Source organism: Nomia melanderi, chromosome 5 (genome assembly GCF_051020985.1).
Source record: "Nomia melanderi isolate GNS246 chromosome 5, iyNomMela1, whole genome shotgun sequence".
In the NCBI taxonomy this organism is placed as follows: domain Eukaryota; kingdom Metazoa; phylum Arthropoda; class Insecta; order Hymenoptera; family Halictidae; genus Nomia; species Nomia melanderi.
The window spans coordinates 7,498,746-7,524,996 of NC_135003.1; the positions used below are offsets into that span (position 1 = coordinate 7,498,746).

Consider the following 26,251-nt stretch of genomic DNA (forward strand, 5'->3'; position numbering starts at 1 on the left):
ACTCAAGTGGAAATGCTTGACTTGTTTTAGGTTATGTAAGGCAACGCCGACTATGTTCCGAAAACTTCGAAGTAGTTACCGAGCAAATTATTTAAAGGCAATTAAACCACATTAGATTTCAGAGCACAATAAAAAAATTACGATACAAACATAGATCGATCTACGATTTCCATGCAAAAAATTCAATCCCTGTAATCAACAGAACAAAATATTGTGACCAATAATCATAGTCATTAACTCAGCTCAAAACCTATAAAGATAGAAAAGAACTGTTCAAGGATAAAATCATATCGTTTAATCCTTCTTAACCTCAATGAAGAATATTGAAGAGAAACTGAATTTTTCCTCCAGAAATTGCACTCTATAAAGATTGAAACGAGTCCGGGAAAGTGATTCTCGCCGAGGACGGGTTTTCTAATTCCGGCGAAAGTCGAGTTACAGTGGGGAAAAGTGAAAAATTAATCAACCCTCCTAAATCTTCACCTGTCACCGATATCCACCCTACCGTTCATTAAACCGTTTCCGCGGAAAGCGGCAGGGATCTTGACGAATCTAAGAACGATCCTTCATATTTCACGCCGCGGAGTGCTTCATCGATCACGGTATCCGCGCGGTTAATTACGTAACCGTTTCAAAACGAAATCGTATTCGCGGGAGAGCGGAACGGAACGGAACGGAACGAAAACGAACAAGCGTACCGGCGAGACAAAACGAAGGAAAACCGGGTAGAGGGGAAAAAGGAGGAAGAAACAGAGGGCTTTTAAATGAGAGGTAACAGCAAAAAGCTCGCCGAAGGGGATGTAAAGATAATTAGAGTGGCCTCGGAGGCAGTGCCACCGGAAGCCTTATATTCCCCGCGCAATACTCGTTAAAACAACCGTTACGCACTCATAGCGGCTCATTAACGGAAGTTTCGGTTCTACGATTCAATTACCGGCCATGGTTTTAATTGCGCCCGTCTATCCGGTTGCACCACAGCCACAGTTTCGGTCGTCCAGAATTTCGGAGGACGCAGCCCTCGCTTGCCTCGCTAATTATTCCTAGGAAAAATCTTCTCCCCGGGAAAGCCGTGAATAATTCCGGAAATGGAAACCGGGATTCTTGTTTCGACTTTCGGATTTCATTTCCAGGTGCACGTTACATCTTTACGAATTTCGAATAGCAGCGGTAATTGCTGTGATAGATCCCGCAGAAATGACTGCCAACTAAGGTTGGGCATTTGCGTGAGCGCAAGAGGCACGTGGAAATTGACGAAGAAATTTTGCTCAGCGGGGAGCCTCTGAAGACCGTACGGTCCTGGAGTCTCCTAGTCTAGAGGAAATTGCTCCTTTGAGATTTACTGGAACGTTTGAGATCGCCTGGACTCCATAGTCCTTTCAAGATCCCAGGAACGGCAGAAATGTTCCTAGATGCTCGGGACTTTGGAAACCCTCCGAGACCCTCGACACCTTCTAAACCTTCCGAGACTTTGAACGCCCATCGTTCCGCTGGAACCATCTGTCGGGTCACTCCATAAGTAATGTCGGTCTTTGACGCCAATTTTTGCTGCAAAATGTTACTTTTCCCTGCATTAGTAATATCACGCGTATCAATGTTTCGTTTGAATCGTTGATGCAGCGATAGCCGTATTACGTGGTTACTTTCGAGCTTAGTAGTAGCTTTTCGATATGTTCTTTAGAAAACTTCTAATGACTTCACGCTAGAAATTGACGTAAGAAAATATTATTGATAGAATAATTTTATATAAAGGAATGTAAAATTTTGATAGAAAGTTTTTCTCCGTGTACACTAGAAAATATGTGGCAGAAGATTAACTCATCGCGGAAGGCTTAATTAATCCCCAAAACTTCGCCGTCGTTCGAAAGTATTAAAGGCAGCTCATATATGCGTAACATTTCAAACGTTCGAGAAGATCAGTCCGACAATATTTGATACAAACAATACGTAATGAATATAACCAGCACTCGCAGAAAAGTTTCCCGACCCGAACTTTGAATTCATCTACATAATTCTGTATAATTAGGCTTCTTATCTTGGTCCGAGCATAAGCTGAAAAGCCGCGCGAAGCTCTAGCGGAAAAGACCTAGACGCCAATCTCTGAATACTAACGGCATTAGCTGCAATACTCATACTATTTTATCGAATTATCGAAGGTGCATCGTATTGCGACTCACCATGAAAAATTCTATTATCATTTCCTTCGAACAGAATATCCAACAGCGTCGGGCTCTCGACGCTCGTTGATTCGCGGAAGTTGCATTTGCACGGGTAAAGAGGATGCAATTAATTGCATCTTGCGGCGCTAAATCGTTACGAAGATTGCATTCTACGAGCACAGGGAAAAGGAAAGCCGGGCGATGCAATGAAAGGGGAACGGTCGAACGAATGGCGACTTATCACAAAGCTAAATTAGAATCAACGAGTCCGCGCTGCGAAGGCTCGCGCGTTTCTCGGAAATGCGTTCAGGACTTAAGGACAGAGGCTCCCGTATAATTAGATGAGTTAATTAAGCAATCTGCCTAAGTGGAGCCAGCTTAACGAGGAAAAACATGTGACGCTTCAACCCTTTGTTTCGTAAGCTTCACTTTTTGCCTCTGCCTTCGAGCTACAAAACGCGCCCCTTGTTTCTGCTGACTCGCGTTTCACTTCCGATTTTTCTTTTTCAACCCCTTTCTTGTTTCTATGCTCTCCCGTCGACGATTCTCGAAGCTTCTTTGAGCGATACAGCCAATAACGAAGGCAATTTATTGTATTAAACATCGACGACGTGAAAACTGACACGTTTCTTCCTTCCCACAGTGAAAATTCCCATGGAAATAACGATTTTGGGGGAAAGTAACAATGGAAGAAGTATCTTGTTTGTACTTCGCTTATTAATATTAATCTTTTTTCTACATGTTTGCCTGAAAGACTGTAAGACTATATTAGGTCAGTTCGGATGCTGTTACAATTTCGTATAATTTTCCCGTAACTCCTTTAAACTTGTTGTATACTCGAATATACATTACTTTTAATGGCTGAAGAAAGTTCGAAGTTCAAATTACCTGGCATCTTGAACTCCAACCCTTGTTTTATAATATTAAGTTGGACATGTTGCGAAGACTTGAAATTGAATTTAATGAACATGAATATTCTATCATTTACATCGGTGGAAGAAAAATAGAGAATTGGAACACCAAAAATTTGATAAAATATTAATGTCTCTTTGAAAGAAAATTAAATACCTATCAATGTTTATCTTCAACGTCAAATTTTAATATTTCAGGATCAAGTTACATACGAACCAATGACAATTTTCAGTATAAGATAAAATATCTTCAGTGTTGTGAATTATAACTTATAATTTATATCTTGTGACATATAACTTACAACCTATGATATTGACATATTTGTCTAATCTGCAGAATCTGAAATTAAACTCGAGTTACAAAGCATTCGCAAAACTCAACACGAAAATCTTACGGAATCCGCGAGGCGCCGCAGCGTGGATACCAAGCAGATGGCGCGCGAACGGAAAAATGAATCTCTTCTCGTGGCCGAGCGTGTTTCCGCGAGAACACTCTCGGCCACACCAGACTTCGGCGTAACTTTCGCGCCAGCGTTGCGCTCTCGCTCCAAGTAAACTAATGAAAATGTAATTAATGGCGTTGCCGTAGCTGCAGCCCGTGGCGGGCGCCGTTTGCGGCCATTTGCATAGATATTATTCTTTTAAACAAACGCGCGGTTCCACGAAATTATTTCTGAACAATGACTGCCAGGAGAGGCCTGTGTCCGCGCACGAGCTACCCGCGAATAATTGATGGCGCCGTAAAACAGACGAGTGCATTGTTCGACATAAACGGGCCTCGTTTATTGCACCACTTCCGGCACCGTGACAATATCAGCGGTACGCGATCACGCGAGCTATCATAATACCATACTGAACGGTTTCTCATGTGCTCGGTGTTCAAAGTGAATTAAAAGTTCGGACAAACGACCACCAATCAAAAATTTACTTTTCTATTCGACGAAACAGATCAACACGAACCTTTGAAGTTTTCCCAAGCAGATTTGAAATTAACGAATTCGAAGCTCGCGTATTGAGCAAAGATGAATTACCATATTTCACAGTAACATATTCTGTATAACAATTTCTGTATAATAAGTAAAAGATTCTCGAAGGGTCGAAGATAAATAAAGGAACGAAGGATTATCGAACAAATTTTGTAACGATCTGTTTCCACCGGAATGGGATCAGATTCCTTAAATGTTCGAAAATTATCGGAGTATAGAAATCCGTTATCTGCGCAACAGCGGGGCGTATGAATAAAAGATTCGTGTCGGCGGAAAAATAAACATCTTCGCGTCATTTCCTACGAGAAGTCGATTTATTCGAAGAGTTCAAGCCGTTGCAAGGGACAGTCCTACTTGAGACACTCGACGTTTCCGTCACGAGTGGGCTTTCTCAGACAATACCTGATGTTCTTGGCGATCCCCTCACCTTCGAGTCGATATTTATACGTGCAATTAAGTCGCTCTCCGCCGCGTATCTCTAGCGGCGTTCGAGCGTTGACATAACGTTCCCGTGTTTGTAGTTTAACTACGTGTCGCGAAGCCCTTCCTGTTGAACCTGCAGGCAAGCCGAATGTATATAAGGTTCGCCGCGAGCGAACAGGGCCGAAGACGTACGAACCGGAGGCCGTACAAATTCCGCATCCCGCCGCGAGCAATGTAAATTGCGGACCGCGCGCGATCCGGCGATAAAGCGAAAAGGAATTACACCAGAGGAAAGAAACTGAAATCGATAATTGCCAACGTTGAGACGTCGATATGATTCGCTCAAAATATTGAAAGAGTTATGATCTATTACTAAATTTAATTCAATTAAATTGAGAATTAAATTAAAAATTCTCGAAGCTAGAAAATATAAACTTCGATTATTTTATGAGGTATACGAAATTGAATCTTAAATAATTCAGTGTATTTATTTAATTAATATCTAGAACAAAAACTGCAGAATATTACACATACAACTCCAAAAACCTAATTTATTTTCAATCGCACGGAAAGGACACAAAATCTTCAATACCACTCGAATTACTTCGCCATGTACACTGAAAGCATGTTACTTAATCGAATAAGGAATGAAGCGGAGAGCGTACAGGGAGAAAGACGCAAGTTACATATGTATATATTTATATACATCTTTGAATTGTGCAAAATACAATAGGAAAACTGGTCGCGACGCACGAATTCTGTGCGGTTTCTTACCAACGATCGCCACCGCACGTGCAGATCGTGACGGCTAATTCGTAAAATCAATAGGAAAATCCTGTGTGTGTAAACGAGACCAATGTGACAACGGCCGCTGCTCCGCAGCTAGTAAAAGCGCCAAAATACGGTTTGGGGCATTTAACGCTCGCGAGGAATTCGTCCCCGCATTGTCCCTGCGGAACAGCCCCGGCTACCGTGTAATTTGTGACGCGCGCGCTCACACGCCGTAGATGTACAGGCCGTTCGCTCGCAGCCAAGTCGCGCGTAAAAAGTGAATTCTCTTTCCCCGTAATAAAAAGCGTGCTCGGGCGAGGAATTCAATTTTCACAGGTATCCCCCGGTGAGCGTTTTTCATTGGTGGAATATCCCCGGCGCCGCGCACGCGGCCGGTCTATTTGAAATCGGTTTGAAATTCGAATCTGTCTTCCGCCGTACCTACGCCCGCCACGAAATACCGAGAAACAAGATTCCTGTAAATCGCCGGTATTTCTCTGCAATTCTCTACATTCTGATACAATCGGGCTCCGCTTTTAACGAAAACGAAGAAGTTAATGCGTTTTCGTTGCAAGATCAATGATTTTTTGACACGTTCGCAATGGACGACGCATGCATGAATGCGTCACTTGGGTTCCGGGGTTTTGATTTTTGATATAGGATTATTAGAAGTCGCGCAGAATCTGCTTGGAGTTTTTACTAGGAGTATTGAACATTTTCGGTGAGACATGAATAATATTTTTCGAAACTAAGTTGAAAAGGGATCACATGTAAATGAAGGAACAAAGGTATTTCACATTCTGATGCATTCTACTAAATTTAATACTGAACATCAAATTTTACAGTTTTACTGTATTCGATTCAGCTGAGACTGGAAGTCGCCACTCGAGTATAAAGGGTAGTAATGTAAAAGGGGTGAAAATGTACAGAATTAGTAATGAGAATTTGCTGGATATGATACAACAAAATTCCTTCTGCCTGAAAAAATACCAGAAACGAATAAAGGCCGGAGCACAAACGGTTCCCAAAAAAGGAAAAACAAAGAGGGAGAGGACCGAGCGCTTCCCGTGACGCCCCCTCCTGCCCCCTTTGTGCCCGATTCGTTTCCCCGAATTTCGTGCGGAATTTTCAAAATCCCGGCGATTCGAGCGCGAAATGAATTCAAAGAACAAAGTAACCCGGACGTTAACAACGTTGTTACCGCGGCCGCGGTTACGTCAAACATTTGATTTTTCGTGCGGCCCGCGTCGCGGTCCCGTCGAATTTCAATTCGAACTGCGCCACTCAATTAAAGGGTGTGGAAAAAGCCGCGGTCACCATCGCCGTCAACGACGATTGTTTTATTTAACCTGCGCCACCGTGTCGATGGTCATTATTTTATCGGAATTACGGTGGATATCTCGAGCCGATTCAAACGGAGCGAAAAGCGTGGGAGGGGGTTGAGAAAGGGACGGTCGGGGGATGCAGGTGTACGCTGCGGTGTGCGGTCAGCATTACCCAGCCGAGCTCTGTCAGCACCTCCCCTAATCGCCGTTTTTGTCGTCGCGTCGACCATTTCTCTTCCTCTAACCCCTTTCGACCCCTTTCAACCCTTTCGTCCCCCAGCCCGAAACCTCCCGTGTTCCACCGTCCGTTTCTCTTATTCGTGTTTATACTCCAGTCCCCGGGAAATTTTCCTTCGTTTCCTTGACCGCTGTTTTACCTATGCGTTCTTTTTCATCCCCCGTCGAGCCGCGCCGAGGGACTCATTTACATCCCTCCCGAGGGGCTCATTTACAGAGAACGAATTGCAGCGGCGGACCGGCTCGCGTGCGTCTGAGCAACGCTTGCGAAGGTATTTTAATTGGATACGTTAGTTTAATGGGCAGTGGGTTTTTCGATAGTTTTAGTCGTAACTGCGGAACACGTGGTAACATTGTGAGGAGTCTGAAAGAAAGCTTCAACGATTACGTTCCTTGGCTTTGAATAATTCAAATTCCCCTCGTGAAGAAGTCAACCCATTGCCCTATGATTTCTTCCGTAACGGCACTCAGTAGGGGTACTTTATCATTAATAATTTACTAGAAAAATACCGGAATTTTATTCTCATTCTATCTAGATTTAGTTTAAAGCATAACAACCCATGACAGATAAATAATACTTAATATTGACTCGAAAGAACTGAATGGCATTTGCATTTAGTAAAGTTTGTTTGACATCTTCAAGGGGTTAATGTAATATCACGCTAAGAGAATCTGTATATGTATAAGAAAAATTGTTAATGAAAATTCTTCAAATATTTGGAATTCTCGAAAACAGAATTAATTAAATATCATGACAAAGCTTTGGTTAATTTCTTTTTCGATTATTGAAGACTGAAGGAGCCACAAATTTCCTGAAATTCCCTGTTTCCAAGATTTACACGAAATAGCGAGCAGTCTCGTTAACTCGCGCGCACTCCCGATCCGTGAAATAAGACGTCATAGGGGGCTCGTAACGAACAGGAGCGAGGAAACCGCGGAATGGGGGACTAGGTGCAAAAACCAGAGAACCCGTGGCAACAAAGCGTCACAGGATCCAGCACCTGCAGCGAGCTGCACCCATTCCCCGGGGGTGTCGTGGTCTATTCCTCTATCGCGGCCGGAAGCTCACCTGAAACAGAAAGGAAGAGGGAAATATTAATGACGCTCGTAAAGGTTAGCGACAGCGGTACCGCTTGACCTTATAAATCTCTTTGTATCCGCGACACAATGCCGAGGTCAACACCGGCCGACCACCGACGGCGATGAAACACGTTGCATCCGACCGGTGCAGCATCGTAACGGGCGACGCGCGGCACGATGTAACGAATGCATCGTTCTTAATTGGCTAGCATAAAGTTTTATGGGCCAGGATTTAATGCCGACGTGACGGAAATGAAAATTTGTTTCGTGAGGTTAGCGATGGACAAAAACGTTTTTCTGTTTTGTAATTGTGTGGTAATGTGATCGTGTCCGCGTATTTCGAGCGTTGATTTCATGAAATCGTTATAATCGAACGGTTAACGGAGTGTAACGTTATGAAATCTTTTAAAGGCAATGAATATGGAGCTTGAAGCGAAGTTATAGATATGGGATAGGAAACAGAACGAACTTGTATTAATTACAAAGCAACTGTAATTACTGGAACTGCAGCGGAATAAAACATTGGGAAGCTGGTTAAAAGCAATCGACTTGGATTAGGAGTTATGGGGATATAGATTCAGAATAAAGGATTGGAATAAACCGATACAAGTTGCAAGATTAGAGTTTGATTAAGGAAACAAGGGAAAATTGGAAGAAATCAACCTCGGTTATTAAGTCCTATAAGTATATATAATATATATATATATTTAAGATCCCTGGAATCCAAGAATACCAATTCAAAACATTTCAGAACTCAATGACTCAATGACAATGATAATGATATATATATAATTATTTTATTTCATAATTGGTTTAATCAGTAAATAATATTTTTCAATTATTAGTTTATTAGCTAATTCCTTGAAAGGCGAATAGGATACGATTAGAATTGAATTCCCACGCTAGTCATTATATAAATAACAGAAGTGTCGACTATCAACGTGGTTTTATTCTTGGAGCCCTACTAAAAGGAACCTTCACACGTATTTCAAGCTCGTATCAAAAATAGGATTCGGAGGTAATGCTCCCTTAAAAACCATCGAATCAGCAGGAGAGCTGGATCCAAAGATCAGCCACGAAGATCTAGGGAATGGAGTGGTAGCATGGAATCAGGAATGGACCACTTGACGCCCGAACACCGACTTCCGGATCCCCTAGGAAGGAGCTAGGAAATCGGAAATCGCATGTCCGGCTGGTCCTCGAGAATTAGAGCTCGTCCAAAGAAGGAAGCTTGGTGAGGACGTGGTCTTGCAATGCAAATTGTCAGCCAGAGCACTTGCACCGCGAAATTGCGGTCAACGTTCGACAATTCCTTCCTCTTCGTCGCGCTGTCGAGAATTGCAAATTCGCGCACAACCGTGTTCGCCCAATCGAATGTCGCCATTCAGGATAATACAAGGTTGCTTTCACCGGATACGGACACTTGAAACGAAACGGGACTAACAATACGCTTTTCAAGTATAAACTGACAGCGATTAGTATTTTCAAGAATTTTCAAAAATATTGAAGAAAGTAGTAGATCTGTTCTTCTTGTTTTAGTTAAATTTCTACGGCACAGACGGAAATTTTCTGCAAATTTCCATTAAGTTATATTTATCAATATAACTAGTGAATATTTATTAAGTTATTAGCATTTCGATTCATTTGTTACATTAAATTTCTAAAAGAAATTCCTTTTACTAAATACTAACCAAAGCAACAACAATGAAAATACAGAAAGATATTTAAATGTTATCCACGTATCTAACTAAATGTTCAACGTTCTTGAATTTCACGAACCCCATCATCTCTGCACTCCAAGCTCTCTCAACCTTTTCCACAAGGATCAATTTCCACGTTTCAAACAAACGTCGAAGATTTCATCCGGAAAGAATTCGTTCGCAAAGTACACCGTAAAAATCGGCTGAGATATCGACAAAAAAAGAATTCAGTTAATAAACAACGCGGGGCCTCCGCGGAACGGATATAAGCCGAGGATTGTTTCCGCGAGTGGAATTATCATTCCTCCTGTTTGACCAGAAAAACATAGAGTCCGCTCTTGAAGCTTCCGCCGGGTTCGTTATTAACGCGGAGCACCTTCGCTTTTTCGTAGCTGGAAAGCACTTCACCCGGCGCTCCCCTTTCCACCCTTTCGAGAGCCGAGTGGCGAACGTTTCCGACCCTCAAAGAGAAAGAGGGGAAGAGGTTGCCGAGTATTAGCGTGCGTACCACTTTGTGTCTGTTGCCGTTTCCGTTCTCGCGTCGATGAGAAAAAACTTGCCGGGCGGGTGGGCGCGCGCTGCTAGCGAGATTTCCCTCAACTATTTCCGCTTCTCCTCTTGTTTCGATTACGGCGCTGCTCTTGGATCTCCGGCAAAAAGAAAACCTCAAGCGACGATGAACTCGAAAGGAACTGGTTCACGATGGCGCGTGAGAACGCGTTCCCTGTGATTGTTTGCATGGGTTATTCCCACTTTCGACTAACTCCGCAGTTCCATTAATTCGAATCGCGAACAATTCCTAAGTTCCTTATTCGAGCATACGCGCACGCAACGATCTTCCAACCCTTACGTAATCGACATGGAACGTTTAGAAGTTAAATTCGGTGGCTAATAGATTATTCATTGTTAAAATAGCATTATCGATTTATTAAAGAAACAGTGTCTATTAGAAGTATAGTTAAATCTTCTAAAGGAATCTTCCATTTCAAATATACTTAGAGTTTAATTTCAAAAGATAAGTAAGTCAGTTAAAGTAAAATAAGGGTGATCACATTCTTTTAACATTCCTTTTTGCGATATACCACAGTATCAGTCAAAATTCGAAAAATCAGTCAAAATTGATTTCAATCGAAGCGATCAGAATATCCGTCCCGATAACACTGGAAAAGTATCCCGAGCAATATTTCCTGAAAAATAGTCGAAAACTTTTCGGAGTGTGAACGGCGGCGCCCCTTTGAGCAACGCGCGTTCAACCATGAAATAAGACACTAAACAACGCCATGGTGGAAATATTGTCCACACGACCCGGCTCCCGTAAATTTCACGGCCGTTACTTACGGGCCAATAATTATTCACCGGAGGACCACACGTAAGACAGGGCCGCCATTGTGAGCCACCCTTGGGCCGCTTTCAATACGATTGTCCCTCGCGCGTCGCTTATTGTTGAAAGTTTCCATTGTCATTATTATTTCGTCGCATTATGTCGCAAGATTTATAGGCTCGTGTAATTTCGCCCGGGCCGGTCCGGGACGATTTGATCGCGGACACACCCCCTTTTCGCGAACTCTTCGACTAGTATCGCGATTCCAGTTTCCCAATCTCGAACTTTGCTTTCCCGCCGTCCCTGCGATAACCTTTCTCTCGGAATCGAAGTTCCAGGCAACTTCCCTCGGCACATATGTGCTCCGGCGTCTGTATACGAAAACGTCCAATTAGAACGCGGTAAAATTTTATCTGGAAGTTCCCTGCTTCGATATCGTAACAAATGGATCGCTGTCTCGTGGATGAGAACGCTGCAGGTTTACTGGTTAGGATGGTCGAAGGGATTACGTTTTATTAACTTCTTACGTTATGATTTATTTAGTTGATCCAAATAATTCGTTAATTTAGTACAAATTATTTTTTAACCTTTATGGTGAAATGTACTCTTAGTTTTCCATCTCGTGTGACATGAAGCTTGTCTCGGCGTTATTTAAACAGACTATAGTTCAATGTTACTGTAGTCATATATAATTGAAAATATTTAAACGTTTGAACTGATTCAAAAATCAATATAAAAGAACAGAGAAAAATCAGTCGGAAATAGATAGCCATTTTCACAAAAACGTCCGTAAATCTTATCACCAGGACAGCTCTTTCAAACTTTTATTATCACCAGAATATAACGGTGTCCTTAATGGCGAAGAACATTCTCTTCGAATTCAATTTCTCCACATTAATTCATGAATTCTAGTGTCCATATAAATATCCACCTTCAAACAATGTCAGGAGCACTGTGTCGATATATTAAGTAAACTCGAAAGGGGTGCAATAAATATTTGCAACAACACGTTATTAATTGCAACACGAACATTAAAAGTGCCGGCGAGAAACGGAACCCGGCGTGTCGATCAACAATTGAACCCGCTCGCCAGGGGGGTGATGAACGGGGGTCATTAATTCGTAAAGCGGAATCGGTGGCCCCGTTTGCCCTTAATTACAATTAAATTAAAACTACCCGCCGTCTAATCTTTCCCTCGCGGGCGAGGCGCGGCACGAGCGCATTTAATGATACCCCTTTGTTGGCCGACCTCGGGCACAATGAAAATTGTTCGAAGCAACGGTTTATACTTCGTTAGAGATTGAAAGTAATATTTCGTGAAATAATGGCCGGCCTGTTAGAGGCCGTCGACTCCTTCTAGGATCCAATTATTATTATCTTTTCCCGGTTTCTTCCTCCCCCGCCTTCCGTTTTGTCTTCGCCGTCCGTCTCGGACCTTATTCTTTCGTTTCTCCTTCCCCTTCCACCCTGCACTTTCTTCCACCTTCTTTTTTCCTTTGGTCCTCCTCCTCCTCCTACTTCTTTCCCATTCGTTTAGCCGTCGGTCACGACGGACCTTCAATGGGGGTATTATCTATGCTGGACGGCGGAAAAATATCAATTCTCTCGTCTGTCCGTAACACCGGTTCGAGTTGAACAATGCGGGCCGAAGACCGATTCAATGCAGATTCAGACGAATTGCATCCGGTCGTGTCGCGGCCGATCGAAGCCTCTGGATACTTTTCCACGGGGACCCAGGAATATTTCCTTCGACAGCTTTATTGGCGTCACCCTCTACCCATCCCGTCGGGCACCAGGGTTTCATGGAAATAGTGATCAGTGACCGACCATGCACGAACTTTCTTCGGGAGTTCCTTTTTTCGCATCTTCGGAGAGCAGCCCGGAGAGCTGATTAAGTTTCAGACCAGCTTCCATCGAAATTATTAGGATGGTTGGAGAGTAACAGAAAATTTCTGTTAAAAAATTAATTATGTAGGGGTACTCGCGTGTTTTACGTAGAAAATTTATGAATGCATTTGAAATGTAATGTGGAACATTATCTTTGAAATTTATTATTTAACGTGGTTTAACTCTTATAAAATCTGGTGAATTGGAAGTTTTTGACTTTTTCAAACGGTTTTTCTTGCTAGAACATAGGTTATCAATGTCAAATAAATTCACGAATGAATGGAAAATCGGATTAAAGAAAAATAATGAATCTAGAAATAATGAAGCGTGTTTTATGAGAGGAAAAATCGAAGTAATGATGGAAATGTAATTCTTTGTATGGTTGGTGGAATAAATCCACTGTTAATTTGTCATAACATTGAGTACACTCGTTAGCCGTGAACGCGGCTTAACGCGATTCCAGCGCGGAAGCTAACCGGGCTGGGCTCCTTGTTAAATTTATAGGCGAATTTGTGCATATGAGTCGCGCCTAATACAACGCGACCCATGTAAGCGCGCTTCAATGGAAATAACCGCGGGAGCTCATACGGTGTAATTAATGCCACCACTAAATTTATTTTAATCGCCCAGATTACCAGGAATAATAACCGCTAAGTGCTGTTCACAGTCTAACGTGTGACGGTCCGGCGCTATTGTTTAGACCATTCTTAGAGCAATTCCCGTGTAAACTGCGGATGAAGTGGACACGATCCTATCTACGGTTTACATTTTCCGTCGCGACTCATTTCGAGATTGAATTCGGTATGTCCGTTTAACAGCAGGATTATCTTAATACTATACTGTTATTCTTGTAAACATTCGTTACATCCAAATCGACGTTTCTGTTATCTGTTCCAGCTATCAATGTGACAGTATTAATTCGTATGGATACTGAGGAATTCATATTGAGAAATGAACATTTTATCTTTACATCGGCGTGATCGAACTCATTATATCTTGATTTTAAAAATATCATTAATGAAATGGTTCAACCTACTCCAGCCTAAATATTCAAAATCACATTCTCCTGATAAACGTTTACTTCAATCAATTCTCGAACAATACACAAAACACAAACATATTTGAAATTGAAGCGACACAATAAACACTTCCAAAGCTAAGCAAAAAGATGACAGAATACAAAGAGAATTCAAACCGTGAAGGGTTAAAGGAGAAATTTCACAGAAAAACTCACGGAGAGCCGAACGCAAGATCTGATTATTCCTCGCCCGGCAGTATATAATCTCGCCGAAGGAAATCTCGTTCGCTTTAATGCCAGGAATAAAAAAAGTAAACGAAGTCACAGGCACGCCTCGCCGAGAAGTCTCGGTGCGAGTCTCCGGCTCTCCGCGGAGGCGGCGGGTATCCTCGCGAGACACACTCGTCTCTGGTGCAATTTCTTTCCACCACGGCCTGGTGCGAACTCGCGCCGATATTTATCTCCCGGCATCGGGAGAAAAGAGTGGCGCAATAAATGTCAGCTCGTAAAGCGCTACCCTGGATTCCGTTGGCGCCAAACTAAGGGCGTCCCTGTTTTCAATGTACCCCGCCGCTGTTGTATTACCATAGAACCCATCCGGTGAGCGAGATAGAATCGGGATTCTGACTATTATTGCAAATTGTGCGTATGGTACGTCATGCAAAACCAGATCGCGGAATCTCCTTTTTGTTCTTGGTCTCGCTGGAAATGTAATACGATCGAACCACCTTTATTCGCGGTAATGGAGAGATAACAGTGGTCGAATAAAGGAATTTTTGGATAATGAAGTGTATTATACAGATAGCAAATTTTGGTTTTTATTTGAACGTTTTTGTGAGTTTTATGATTTTTGGTTGGTAGTTTAGATATTTTTTCATACAGACAATTGTGTGGAGTGTTATTATAATTTTATGTGCTATTATAATTTGTTTTTATAATTTTTTTAGTGTTTACGCGTTTAAAATATATTAAACGAATGACTTTCTGTATGGACAATATTGTGGATATTTAAACGAATTGTTGCTCATTACCAGCGAACTGAGATTCAATACGTGATATCAGTTTTCAATCGTTTCTCTCCTCGAACAAAATATAGATTACGTGTAAAGACTCTTACATAGTATTAATTTAATGCCACATTAAAATATTTAAATTTGCAATGGAGATGCATGAAGGATTTTTGTTTCTCATACTCTGCCCCCACAGTATATATATACATCAACAGAAGATCGATATTTAATAACAATCGTTAAGGTACATTTTCCACCAATATTATATTATTTTATCGGCACACGTCGCGCTTTAAATGCGGCTTATTACAAAACGTTTATTCTTTTCCATAGGCGAGCTGCGATTTTAATACATTTCATTAAATTACGCTGCTGATATTCGTTTTACCCTTCGCACCAAGGACAATATTAATTTTTCAATTTCGTAAAACTGGCGTCGCGATAACATATCCGATTTGTTCGCAGCGTAACGTTCACACTGAAACAAATGTCGGACCAAAATGTACGTTAATAAGAACGCCTATTACTCGGGATTCCATTACCCTGATTTCGCTTGTAGAAACAAATTTTAATTATTTATTCGCCGTAATTGTGAAATACGGGGCTGCTGGTAAAATGGAAGATAATACAGCACGTTAAAAAAGCAAACAGAGTATTAAATAGGTATGTAAATAATTTAACGCAACAAAAGGAAATGTGACAAGTTCAAATTGAATATACGATGTTACAAAAGAAAAGTTTGAAAAATAAAACTTGTTCCATGAAACATGTCTATAACGTGTAACATAATTCTCCCTCTATTCTGGTTCAAGCTTGAAAATGGACCTTCATTCTACATTAATAAAATCTGGCGTGGTCGCGCCAAAACGGAAATGAAATCACACGAGCCCGACACATGACTATTTCTCATTCAACAATATAGAGAAACTTACTTTCCCACTGTAACCAATGCAGTAAATACAGGAATTTCAATAAAAATTGAATAAAATTCGATTGAATAAAAATCAAATAAAATTGACTCGCCGAGGCCCGCCATTATTCCCCCTTATAATCGCGCCAATTAAAAGTAAATAACCCGAGGCGCGATCGAACGAGCCGATAATTCCTCCAATCGTCCCTTCGCATCCGCGATTCGAATCAACAAGTGAATCGAGTCCCGATTATCTTAATCAAACTGGCACGTGCATCCGCAACAATTTTCCCTTCCTCATCGATGTCATCGAACGAAGTTATCTTCTCCTTTTTTCTCTTTTAGAGCGCGTGGTTCACGGAAAACGCGTTCTCAGCGACTCGCGATCGTAAAATCCTGGTCGTTCAGCGTCGTCGTAGATTATTATCTTTTTTTTTCGGTGCCGAACGACGTCGGGCAGCATCGAAGTTTCGTGGCATATGAATTCCGAAGGGATAGGTTGTCGAGCTTGCCGCGTATCGCCTCGGCGTTTTCCAACTTTACGCCAATATGGCCAGCTGCCGACAGTCATTTTGCGCTTATTTGCACCCCGTCGCGATGTCGCAACCTCCAGCCACTGGCGCGGCGGCGGGCCGCTTCGGAAAACCGCCTCGCAGGTCGCGCAAAACTGCCAGAAGAAACTGGGTGAACGGATGACGGCGTTTCATTTGATTTTCCCCCGTGCCCCGTGCGCGCGTCTCCCATCCGGCTGAAATTCTTATCGGGATTCCATATTCGGAAGAGCTATTCCCGCGTGCAAGAACGTTCCACCGTGGAGCTTGAGTTTTTGGATACGCCACCGAGATTTGAGACGATTCCCATGCTGAGAGCAATCTTCTTCGGAGACGGGACGAAGAATTCGGTGGATATTCGGCGGGACTCTGAGCGTGGGAACTGATTGAGCGACGAGGTTTTATTCTAACTAACTTTATTAGATGTTTTACGAACAGCGGGTTTTGGGAATTACTTGTTCTGTTCGAGAATTTTGGTATTTTCTAAATTACTGGAAAAGATGATCACAATCTGTGAGATTATTAGAAAATATTGTTATTGTAATACACTGTTAGTAGTAATACGCAGTAGAAACATTGTTAGTACGAAACTAGACTCGGTAGATATTCGTATCAATTGGGCCAGAAAAACATGAATTCGCATGAAGATGGATAATAGGGTACTCGTTCGCATAGATATAAGACACTTCCGAATTCCTTGTTTTCATGGGCAACAATAATTACTCGAAACTTATCCCAGTCAACAGACAATCTCCGCGGAACTTTCCTAGTAAATCATACCCGCTGGATCCCGTCGAATCATCATAATTCAGGCCAGCGCCGCTAAAAACAGGCAAGCGTACAAATAACCGACGTTTTGAGGAAAGCAACCATAAATACGTGCAAACATCTTCGATACTCCCGGCTTCAGGATCGTCGGTCAACAAACCATTAATTATCCCTTTAAAACTTCGGCATCGAGTGGGCATCCCAGCGGGACGCGCGATTTAGCCGTTGCTTGAACTTTCGCAGCTTGTTTTCCAATTCGCGAAGGCTCGTGAAACGGCCTCAGAAGAATCTTGAGAAGAAGCTGAAGGCACGAAGAATATGTGAAGATGAAAGAATGAAAACGACAAACGGGAAAAGATGAAACATACCACACAGCGAAAGAGTAGAAGGAAAACAAGATAAAATGAACGATGAAGAAAAAAGGGAAAAATAGAAAAGGATAAAATGAATGAAGAAACAGAAAAGAATGGGAAGTGAAAGAAGGACGAAATAGACAATGAAGTAAAAAAGAAAGGAAGAAAATAAAAGAAGGAAATAAATGAAGAAATAGAAAAGATTGAAGAGGCAGGAAAGAAGTGTGAAATGGACATACAATGATAAAGTGGAAAGGAGAAAAGGAGCAAATAGAGGCTGAAGCAGAAGAAGTCAAGAAGAAAAGAGAAAATAAACCATGAAATGGAGACGCAAAAGAAAAGGATCACGAAATAGACGATCAAGCGGAAAAGGAGGAGGAAATAAGGATAAAATAAACGGCGGAGCAAAAGACGAGAAGGAAAGAAGGATGACGAAGGTTGGTTCCAAGGCGGCCGATGCAGTCTTAACGCCACTTTCCCGCCGAAACGTAATTTAAAAGTTGGCAAGTCTCGGGAGCAGCGTGTAGGGCGTCACCCTCTGCTGTTAATGAAACTCCCTCCGACTCACACTTTCAATTTTCCAACGCGCGAGTGCTCCGCCCGGCCATCCCTCCGATCCTCCCGGCGTCCTTCATCCCTTCCGGCCTCACCTCTTTGTGCCGGCAAACCTCGTCCTCGCCCCCTGGTTCAAGCCACTGAACTCACTCTTTTTTACCCTCTTAACGGCTGTTCACCCTCTACACAAGTTCCCCGTCTTATAAGCTGCCGGGTTCATATTCTTTTAGTATTACGTACGTTGTTACTATCGTTTATTCCCTCGTCGCTTCCTCCCGCTTATCTTTCGACCGACCGGGAACCCTCGACCGACTTTTTATCTGACATTTTCCGGCGCTCGGGCCCCGTGGATATATTGAAAACTCAACCCCCCACTTCACCAGCCCCCATCCACTCTTTTTCAAGTTGATTACCGTGTATTTCGAGCTTGCCTCCTTTGAGACCGCCGGGTCAATCTTTTCGCTAGACCCGGTGACGAGATTTCATACAGATTTTGAGGAGAAAAGGAGAATTCAACTGGTCTGTGTTTTGTCTCGAGGAAATAGCATTGAAAAAATGATATCCAAGATTCGGAAAGGAAACAAACTGTATTTTCAGCCGAACTTGGACTTCGATTTAATTGAATCGAGAGTGAACTGTTTGATAAATTATTGAGAAAAGTATAGTTGAATTTTAAGCTTTTACCTTAAGCGACAGGAAAATTGCAACGAGAGTTTTGATTATAAGGTTCTGTTCTATTTTCCTTACTTAATTGCATGGGAAACTTTTGAAAACTCTTTTCTACGAAAATTAATAAAGTTACCTATTGTGCGCGGAATTACTGGATAAGAAGAAAGGTGACAATGAACGACAAATGAGTGGACACTTTACGCGGTCATTGCGCATACTGGTCGTTTAGGGGTGAACGTTCTTAACAGCGTGCCGGAAAGAAGCTTTCTCTCTTCCTAACCGGAGGAAGCGGGAAATTTCATTATTGCCACGTGTTTAATGGGAATCGAGTAACCTCGCTACCGTTGGAGACAGGCATCGATAAACTAATTACTTAACGGCAATGTGTTGCAGACTGACGCAGAAATGGAAGCGTTACCGGGAAGAAAAAAAATGAAAAGAAAATAAACTCACTTTACCATGGTGGTACATAATATTGAAGGAAATTGGATTACTCCATTCCTACGGTACCAACCGCGGAGATACTCGTGGAATAAACACTAGAAAAATTTACCTCCATTCGCTTGATTGATCGTAAATGTGTAGAAATTCTCATCGATTGGAACTTGTTATTTTGGATTCAATATTCTTAGTTTTAAACAATGTCTATGATTACTTGGGCGACTCGCTTTTTAAAACAAAAATTCTCCTACTTTTAGTTAATGATTTTTAAAAAGCTTCTCAATAGTATATTTTTTTAATAATTACTTTTCTTATAATTTAAGTGTTCAGCTGTGCAAGTCATTAATATTATGCTATATATATATACTTCCGAATTTACTAAATATATATCATTTATACGTGAAAATTTGATATAGATTACACAGTAAATCATGGAACTCAATTTTATCATTTTATCTAAATTGCATGGTATCGACATTTCTGTTCAATAATTTGAACTTCCTCTCCAACTTCCAAGCCATGAATATTTATGACAAATTGAGCTGGACGTTTTCGTTAATGAACATGAAAGCTCTTGCCTTGATACATTCAATGCAATCGAATTATTCATCAGGGTTTTAAACTAAGGTAACGTTTTGGTAATTACAGGAACGTAATAATGTGACCTTTATTAGATTTCCCGAGGTTAACCTTTGAAGCGATGAATAACAAACTTTTATATTACTTCGCGGTGACCACAATCTCTTGCATCACAAGGAACTTTCCATGGAAAAAAAGTATACGCGGTACCGTTGTTCCCGGCTTTCAGATTTTAATACCGCCAGAACACTTTCGTGAAATCTTTATATTATAATAAGAACGAAACGGTGTTCTATACCTTTGTGGAAACTAGGGGAAGGTAGCAAATTCAAAGGAACATAGAAAACGCTGGCGTAAATGTAAATTCAGTGTTCATCTCGTGAATGCTTTCTTCCCCTTTGAGAAACGTTCTCATTGTTTGTCCGAGTTCTTTCTTTCGCGGCGAAATCTTGTACGAGCTATCGATTTGCAAGCTCTTTTATCGTCTAGCACAAGGTGCGAATTTTTAAACGCGATCGATGAAATAAACAGCTTGGGGATGTAAAAACGACAGGGCGGAAGGAACGATTGTAACAGTTCTCTTCGATTGAAATTGTCTGTGAGACGTCCATAATACTCACGGTTCTAGCGAACATCAATTATGATTTATTCAAGAATAAGAATCAATACAGAGAATTCTTCCTTCACAAGCGTACATCGTGAATAAAACACATAAAAAATACAGCACGATAATGGCTATTCGATCGAGAATATACTAAATTAAACGAAAGAATTATCGTAGGAATTCATTTCGGTTGAGATTGTCAACGAATATACCGATACTGACAGTTTTATTGAACTTCAAATATGGTTCGTTACATCTAAGTCACACTACAAAAGATTATTCGTTTACAGGCATAAATCATGATCAAAACAAATCAAGTATTTAGCGTAATAACGATGACTGTTCATCAATTCAGTTCAATCAAAATCTCAGTCCCGAATGATATTCGAGGTGTAAACCAGTTTATTGAATCTTACAATTTAAGCCAGAAATTATCTAGCACAGACCAATAACGAATGTAGCTTGATCAGATATTGAACTCTATTGAACACGTGATTGATCTATGATACAGGAAGGCGATTCATTGGAACTTGTAATCCAATTATACACCGTAACCTAAGAAGTACTCCTAGAATGCTATACCATTCGGAGATTCCAGACGCAGCGGGAGTTCCAGAAGAGGTTGGAGCTGCTAGAAGCACGTAACTCCCAGGGATTCTAGAGGACAACTAGAGCTTAGAGTAATTTCCAGGAATACAATCTAAAACAATCGGAACTCTCAAGTGTGAACCAAAAGTCTCAAAAATACCCAAGAGTAACTTGAAGCAGTTGGAATCATCAGAATTCTGGGACAAACTCAGAAGTCACAGAGCTTTCTAGAGATGTCCAGAAGGATCTCAAGTTCCTAGAGGCTTTCAAACTCCTATAGTTCCTTAGAAGAATTCCAATTTCCCCATATTCTTAGTTTTACTAGAAATTCAGGCTCTCAAAATGACCCATGAGTCTTAGCTCCCATATATTCTTTCCAATTTCTTTCAAAGTTAAACATTCTCTGTCATTTTGAAATTTTCCATTTCTATTCCAAAAGTACCATCCACGTTTGACCGTGCCAAGAAGAAATACAAATGAAGATAAAACAAATTAATTTCCACATCTAATATGTATACAGTTAATCGGGCACACTTGAACTGTTGGAATTCGCCAACCTATGAAATCGATTACTCCCACGCATCCAACGAGTTTCAGGGTTAAGCTCCGTGACCGACCAAATAAACCGTCGGTCGATTGGTTTGCGAATAATACCTTTAACGAGGAGACGAATTGATTCAGGGACTTGAGGGATGATGACGCGTTAATTCTATCGTCGTCCGGCGACCATCGGCCCTGAACGAAGGAAAAAATGAAGCCCGAAACGATCTGGGGCCGACAAGGAAGCAATTCGTCACGCACAACGTGATGAGAAAGCAACGGGACACGCCCTGGGAAAGGGATTACCGGTGAGCTTCTTCGCCGATCGTTTCACGGTTCAGCAAACTCGGGCGTCTCGGAGGCCATTCGCGATTCAGAAACGTTGTAATCACTTGTAACCACTCGAGCGGTTCTGTGGCTGTCAACGAATGCTCCGCAAAGGCGGCGATTAAGTGGCATTAAAGATTGCAGTGCCGACAGGTGTTCGGTGGTCGTTCAAGCTCGCAGCGTTACAGAAAGTGCAGACAACCGAAGACTTCCTGTAGAAAACACTGTAAGTGTTAAATTTGATACATTTCTTCCATCTATTTTATTTTTCTTTTGCAAATACTCGTCAATAATAGCAGTTATTTATAATATTGGTAATATCGAAGGGTGACATCATTATGACGTAACATGTTTTTGAAGCGTGCGTTTGGAATGTGAAATTTTAATATTTCATTTTATTTGAAACGAGCAGTACAAAACGTATACCATAGGTTGTTTACAATTTTTTAAATTACCATTTGTACTTTAAAAAATTTCTTTTTAATTGTATTATTTTTTACGAATAAGTGGAATACGAAAACAGCTATGTAAGCGGCAATTTTCAGCTGTACGGGAGTGAATTTCAAAATTTTCCATGGAATGAAATATAGTTCACCGTCAGATGTCTTCCTTTCCCTTTGAGTGCATGTACACAGGATATACAAGCACACAATATACTCTACGTTTCTCTCTTCCTCTGTCTTTCTCGCTCCCTCTACTTCTCTGGTCCAACTTTCCTCCCGAATAAGCCAGAGAGTTCCCCTTGTGGGACGAACTACATAACTTGCTTATGTACGCACGTGAGTTTCCCTCGAGTGGTCATAAAATTGCATATTCATATTACACGACTGCTGCTTTTAGCGCGGTAATGAAATGGCGCGAATAAGACATTCGAAATAAAGTTGCGACTGATAAACCAGATAACAACAATCTGGGGCAGGCTATTCTATCTTCTATTCGTTAATCTGCGTTTTCACGAATACGTAAACTCTGAATTGTACGTGAGACTGTTACTAGAATCTAATATCTAACATTTTCTTCTTCAACAAATCACCAGTTTTTATGGAAATAAGATAAACTACTAAGCACAGAGGTTAAACTTTGATAAGTTTCATAATAAGGACACACGAAAATGGAACAGTAAAGAGTACCAAACCAGTGAAAATTAAATTTATTTTAATATTAAATTTCGAATCATACTAAATGATTTCAATATTGAATTTTGAATAACACAAACTTTACTACACCTTCTGTTTTACAAATCTGGGTATAGCATAGACACATAAAAATTCGCGATCTAATCATCAATCTATTAATTAACCCCTTCACAGTAAGAATTTAGAAAGAACAACACCCGCAATTGTCATCTGTATCACACATAATCGCGTCAAAAGTACAACAGCCTATTTCCCAATTTAAAATCAGCAATAAAACAAATTCACCAGATCGAGATATCAACAATTCCAAAACAAAGCCGGCTGGAGCATTTGAATCGTTAAAGTCGGCTTGTTGTTATAGCTGAGTTGAACGAAAACGCGCTGATTGTGTGTCGGCGGAGAACAATTCGGAACGGTTCTCTCGTTTCGAAATCGATTCTTTCGCGATTGGTATTTAAGTAAGAGCGCGGAGAGCGATGCCGGGGGTAGCATGTAAATGCCGTTTCGCCGCGCGAGGGGGTTGTAATCAGCCGCATTGTCTTTTGCTACAGTTGAATGATCATTAAAACGTAACAATGCTCGTTGAAGCAGCGCAATTACAGTTTGGCACGGGGCACGTCAACGTTTGCCGTTTTTTCCGCGAAACGATTGGCGTTGCCTCGCTGACAAATTATAAGCTAACACTTTGTTAATTAATCATTGATTCCGCGACAAGATAGTGCGACCGCGAGGCCGTCGTTGTTGCGCGATTCCTCGTGCGATGAATCGATTAACGCGCGTCTCTCCTGTTTAACGGCTCTTTGAACGGCCGCTGCGAGCGCGACGCGATGCCTCACTATTAAAGTTGGCTATAGATCAATTACTATGGCCGCCGATTGTTACGATCGCTCTGTTTAACCGCGACGATTTGCATCTGTGTACATTTGGGGCGCGTTCTGCTCTGTTAAGTAGCTGTTTAATGAAACGATTTGGCGTGTGATTACGGTTATCAATGTATCGAGAGATTTCTTCATTTTCATTGTTATTTCTGTTCATATTTTATCGTACTCTTTTGATATCTCTTGTGTAAAATTATACTTTCGCAAGAAAATTAATCAAATTTTTATTTGACAAGTTTTCGTTATATTGTTTTTCATTCGAATGTTACGAAGAATGGAGGAGAGATAATTTACTTTAAGCAGCTGGTGTAATTTTCAGGATCAACGGCAATTAGCGGTACGTTTGCTAATCGGCCGAAATTTTCGCCGGGATCGGACGGGGTTTCTATGGAATCCGTGTTCGATTGTGCCGATTGCTCATCGAGACGCAACAATGCTTATTCAGACAGCATAATTACAAGAGCCGGCCGGCATACGTCAATGTTTACGTGACGCGTGTGTAACGTACGTCGAACGGGGCTTCGATGTAACGCAACCCCTTGTTTCAGCGAACAATCGGCGAGAATAGGGGCAAAGATAGACGCGTGATGCTGCGCCAGAATATCTATCGAGCCGTCCATTCACGTTGCGCGCTCGCACGGAAAGAAACAGAGCCCTATCGTTGCTTCTCGCAGCGAGCGTCTGTCGAACCGTCGTGATGCCGATGTTCAGCCGCGATTCATCGGGGATAATCGAGGTGAAAAACGAGCGGAATTTCCTACGGGGTTCGATTCGAGCGCAGCCAAACGAAGGAACAGTCGGAAAGAAATGAAAAATTCAATTCGCGGAAACTTTTCATGCAATGTGGTCTGATCAAACATTTCGTAAAATTTCTAATATAATTTTGAATGTAGTTTCGGGATATAAAATGTTTTTTCGTGATTCGATGTGTGAAGGAAACAGGCACGGGGAAACAATGATTTCTATAAAAACGCGGAACGGGGTGAAACACCAGCCTCACCTTGTAATGAACGCATTAATAAAACTGTGTAATGACAGTACACCGGAGTAACATAATTTGACACGAATTATTTAAGAGGTTAATGGATGCGCAAGCACTTCGCGTGCGCGCCCGTGCTGTAATTAAAATTCTCTGCTGAAAAATTCATGAAAAATGAAGGAGAACAGCAACTTCGACGAGACCGAGATTTTAACTTTCACGCTGAAAGATGGTCCTAAGAATGGTGAAAGCTTCGACCTAATCGATTTTATTGGTAATTGCATCGACGAGAAGGATCAGTGTTAAAATTGAAAGAAAAATCGAGTTTTATTAGAATAAAGAAATTAGGGGAGTTATGTAACATAAAGCAGAAATAAATATAATTTAAAAAATCATGTAAATGATACACGATTACGTATAAAATACTACCGGAAGAAAATCGAATTTTATTACAATTCTTCATTCTGACTAAATTAACTTAAAAAGATTATAAATTTGCGAGAAGTTCAACAGTTTAGTGGTTACGAATACAAATCTATTCGCGTCTCACTTGGAACAATTTGTTTTCTTTGAAACCAGGAAAAAGATGGCTAAATGAAAATTATGAAGCTACCAGGATAAACTCAGGAGGGCAGAAGTTTCTCGATTTTCCACAAGTTTCTCGACTTTGAACGGCAGACAGGAATGGTGTTGCTTCTCCCCCGCGGGGCTTGATGGCGAATAAGCAACGCTGAAGGCCGGGGCTATCATTGAGATTTGACGCGTGCAAACACTTTCCGCAGCTTTTGAGGTACTCGCGGAGGAAACAGCACGCTGGAGATAACTGATTCATGCAAATTTATCGCGACGCTCTCTTCTCCCATCAAAGTACACGATGACAACATTGTTCTTGCCTCGGCTACGGCCGTGCTCGTGATAAATAATGAAATGTAGTTGTAATGAACATTCTCGGTCCGATTATGCTGAAAGCTTTAAACACATGCACTTACAAACATTCAAAAACACACCAAAATACATCATTTATAGATAAAGGAGAAATTAAAAGAATAACTCATCAAAACTAAGTTTCTATAAATAATTACGACAATAGTCTCTGCCTAATGTCTCCTCATTAACCTACTTACACCCACTATAGCACTTCTAAATTCCACCAGCAAACAACTTGCGTTGCATTCGGTTTCTACAGATCGATCGTGCTACCGCTACAAAAATAATAGGCCGCAGGATCGCACACGTATCGGTTATCGTTCTGCCGAAGCAGGACGGGGGAAAGTTCATCCTTTTGACGGGGTGGATTGATCGACACGGGCAATTTAAAGCGCACGCACGCACGCGTTTGATAAAACAACAGAATTACCGGACCGGAACCGTGAACGGTTCACGGACAAAGGAGGCCCAGCGCCGCCCGACCCCCCAAAACTTCGCCACGAAGCGGCAGCTTTTAATACTAATGGCCAACTATGTGGCGAACTTGGCTACCCCCGCCTGCGAATGGCAAAGCACCACAGTACGGCGCGCGTTTCTGACTCCCGGCAACACGTATACCGT

The 26,251-nt window shown here is 41.5% G+C and overlaps 1 protein-coding gene and 1 long non-coding RNA gene across 4 annotated transcripts in view; both read right to left on the reverse strand.

Annotated features, from left to right (window-relative positions):
* The window catches only part of Fas3 (fasciclin 3), a 442,301-nt gene that overhangs the window by 182,049 nt on the left and 234,001 nt on the right, over positions 1–26,251 (reverse strand). The window lies entirely within an intron of this gene.
* LOC116430901 (uncharacterized) overlaps positions 1–26,251 on the reverse strand; it is a 147,804-nt gene that overhangs the window by 115,134 nt on the left and 6,419 nt on the right. The window contains exon 2 of the long non-coding RNA XR_004235821.2: positions 7,811–7,878. This is a non-coding gene — a long non-coding RNA (uncharacterized LOC116430901). The remainder of the gene's footprint in view (positions 1–7,810; positions 7,879–26,251) is intronic.